Source organism: Pseudophryne corroboree, unplaced genomic scaffold (genome assembly GCF_028390025.1).
Source record: "Pseudophryne corroboree isolate aPseCor3 unplaced genomic scaffold, aPseCor3.hap2 scaffold_149, whole genome shotgun sequence".
Classification (NCBI taxonomy): domain Eukaryota; kingdom Metazoa; phylum Chordata; class Amphibia; order Anura; family Myobatrachidae; genus Pseudophryne; species Pseudophryne corroboree.
The window spans coordinates 1,340,067-1,343,627 of NW_026968120.1; the positions used below are offsets into that span (position 1 = coordinate 1,340,067).

A 3,561-nucleotide genomic window follows, 5' to 3' on the forward strand; every position below is an offset into this window, starting at 1 on the left:
GAGTACTGTAATGGAAGCATGCTGGGTCCATAACCCAGAGGTAGGCAGATTGAAACTATCCTCTGCTATATGCATTTTTTTTGTTAATTAAAGTAATCCAAAACTGGGATTGACATTTTTGCTCTTTTATTTTTACTTAAAGTACAATAACTTTTACCATTTTAATTTGTTTTAATAGTATATTGACAGTATTGTTTTCTTTCAAAAATTCACTTAATTTTCTTTTCTGTGTGCTAATTAGATATCACCTTGTTTTCACATTAAATAGACTACCACATGAGAAAGCAGCAAGGATGCAGTGGCGTTAATGTTTCCTGGTGGTAGTGGGGGACTGTGTTTGTGCTTTCCTCTGGTCAGCTCTGGTAAAAGTCAGATTTCTTTGTCTCAGATCTTCCTCTAGCCTTGTTCTTCTTTCGAGAGTTCCCTTGTGCTGCCTCAGTTGGATCTCCTTCACTTGACAGGGGCGTACCCGAGCAGCGACCCTCCCCAGCACTAGCCCAACTCCTACTTACCTGCCAGGTGAGATACTATGATCATGAAGGTGCTTCTCCCAGGGCAAGGCTCACCCATTGCACTCTGGGTGTGCTGCTCCTGCGATTTCCCCAAATGTGGGAAACTTGACTGCATAATTTGTGTTTCCCCTGGTCGGCTCTCGTATAATTCAGATCTCTTTGTCTCAGGTCTCTCTCCAGCCTAGTTTGCTGTCTGTTTCCACTTCTCTTTTCTTAAACCGCTCCCTTCTATGCCCTTGCGCACCTTAATTAAATCTAACTCTGATTACGTCAGAGAAGGCCAGGTACCCTACACCATAAGAGGGGGTTTGAAATTTTGACTTGTCTACTTAAAGATCACCAAAATCTGATCACAAGGTCAATTACATCACTGGGTGGGAACCTTTTGGTTAATAGCCCATGTAAGTGCAAGAGATCCTGAAGCACTCACTCATCATGGGAAAGTACCAATGTGTTTCTTACAAAAATTCTCCAGATTATTGACTTTTTAAAGTTTTTCTAGGAAACGTTCTAGATGAATGCTTATTAGCCTTTGTCAGTATGTACTTTCGCAAAGTGTCGCTATGGCGCAATCAGTTAGTGTGTATGGCTATTAACCTAAAGGTTGGTGATTCAATCCCACCCAGGGACGTAATTGACCTTGTTATCAGATTTTGGTGATCTTTAAGTAGACAAGTCAAAATTTCAAACCCCCTCTTATGGTGTAGGGTACCCGGCCTTCTCTGATGTAATCAGAGTTAGATTTGATTAAGTGATTTTATAAAAAACAGCTAGGAAGCACAATTTAGCAGTGGGTTGCAGAGAAAAAAAATTATGCTGGCAGAAAAGTCCAATTGAGTGATTAAACAGCTCTTCATTTTCTGATTTTATGTTTATGCTAACAAATTTGCTCTCTGAAAAGTGTCCACAAAGCCAAGTCTCTGATTAACACCTTTAGTAGGAATGGTTTTTCACCTATTACTGAATTAAACTTGCTTCATTGGAAAGGCAGCAAGATGCATCCTCATTTCAATGTCTACTGAAATAATACAGGTTGACACCAGGAAACATAAACGTCACTGCATCCTTGCTGCTTCCTCAAGGGGAAGTCTGTTTAATGTGAAAACAAGGTGATATCTAATCAGCACACAGGTAAGGAATTAAGAAAATCTTTCTTTATGGGTGAAGATGTTTCTCACAAAATTGTTGCACCAAGGCATCATTGAAATTAAAGCTGGAAAGATGATTTTAATATATCACTTGTATATTTTGTACTGCTCTTCTGGTGACAATGTAGTTTGTTTTTGTCAATTACCATTTTAATAATAGGGTAAAGAAAATTAAGTGGATTTTTGAAAGAAAACAATACTGTCAATATACTATTAAAACAAATTAAAATGGTAAAAGTTATTGTACTTTAAGTAAAAATAAAAGAGCAAAAATATCAATCCCAGTTTTGGATTACTTTAATTAACAAAAAACAATGCATATAGCAGAGGATAGTTTCAATCTGCCTACCTCTGGGTTATGGACCCAGCATGCTTCCATTACAGTACTCTGCTGCACATGTAAGTGCAAGAGATCCTGAAGCACTCACTCATCATGGGAAAGTACCAATGTGTTTCTTCATTGGTTGATGGAAGAAACATCTTACAAAAACTCTCCAGATTATTGACTTTTTAAAGTTTTTCTAGGAAACGTTCTAGATGAATGCTTATTAGCCTTTGTCAGTATGTACTTTCGCAAAGTGTCTCTGAGGCACAAACAGTTAGCGTGTTCAGTTGTTAACCAAAAGGTTGGTGGTTCAATCCCACCTAGGGACGTAATTGACCTTGTTATCAGATTTTGGTGATCTTTAAGTAGACAAGTAAAAATTTCAAACCACCTCTTATGGTGTAGGGTACCTGGCCTTCTCTGATGTAATCAGAGTTAGATTTGATTAAGTGATTTTATAAAAAAAACAGCCACAAAGCACAATTTAGCAGTGGGTTGCAGAGAAAAAGAAATATGCTGGCAGAAAAATCCAATTGAGTGATTAAACAGCTCTTCATTTTCTGGCTTTATTTTTATGCTAACAAATTTGTGCTCTGAAAAGTGTCCACAAAGCCAAGTATCTGATTATCACCTTTGTAGGGATGGTTTTTCACCTATTATTAAATTAAACTTGCTTCATTGGAAAGGCAGCAAGTGATGTCATCCAAGCAGTGGGTCAAGGTTGGCTTCAAACCTCGTCTGCTTATGAAAAGAGAAAAGGGGTATGCAGGGCATGGCGGCCTTTTGCGGTGCTTGGATGACCCCTAGTTCGCATTAAATAATGCAGTCGAGTTTCCCACATTTGGGGAAATCACAGGGGTCAGCATACCCAGAATGCAATGAATGAACCGCACCCTGGGAGAACAGTCTTCATGACCATGGTATCTCCTATGCAAAATAAGTATGATTTGGGATAGGGCTGGGGAGGGCCGCTGCTCAGGCACATCTCTGTCAAGTAAAGGAGATTCAACTGAGGCAGCACAAGGGAACTCTCATCTGGGGACAACAACTGCAGGGAGAACACATATTTTCAGATGAACATGGGAGGGCAGAAGGCTGCCTAATACTGAAGCACCCCCAAACAACAAACCAAATGCAACAACTAGTGCAAGCATTCCTGGGGGAAGGCCTGCAGCAGATGGATTTGCATATGGCGATGTCATCCAAGCAGTGGGTCAAAGTTGGCTTCAACCCTCGTCTGCATATGAAAAGAGAAAAGGGGCGTGCAGGGCATGGCGGCCTTTTGCGGCACTTGGATGACCCCTAGTTCGCATTAAACACCTCCACCCTCCGTCGGTGTGGGGCTCATGTTGGCTATGCCCCAGCCCCTGAAGGATTCAAGCTGATTTCTTGCAGCAGCTGGGCACTGTAACAGCTCCAGAGCTGCTCTGTAATGCAAGTAAAAGGGTGTGGGCCCTGCAGCACTACCTGTAGTTCGCATTGTGCGAGACCCCTAGTTCGCATTAAACACCCCCACCCTCCTTCGGTGTGGGGCTCATGTTGGCCATGCCCCAGCCCCTGAAGCATTCACGCTGAT

General features: G+C 41.3%; 1 non-coding gene and 1 pseudogene across 1 annotated transcript; one reads left to right on the forward strand and one right to left on the reverse strand.

The window, feature by feature from the left end:
- Window positions 1-504: 504 nt before the first annotated feature.
- On the forward strand, window positions 505-667 carry LOC134999201 (U1 spliceosomal RNA). The gene has a single exon (XR_010201361.1). It is a non-coding gene; the product is annotated as a U1 spliceosomal RNA (small nuclear RNA).
- Window positions 668-2,750: 2,083 nt separating this feature from the next.
- LOC134998589 (U1 spliceosomal RNA) lies at window positions 2,751-2,929 on the reverse strand (annotated as a pseudogene).
- Window positions 2,930-3,561: the final 632 nt, after the last annotated feature.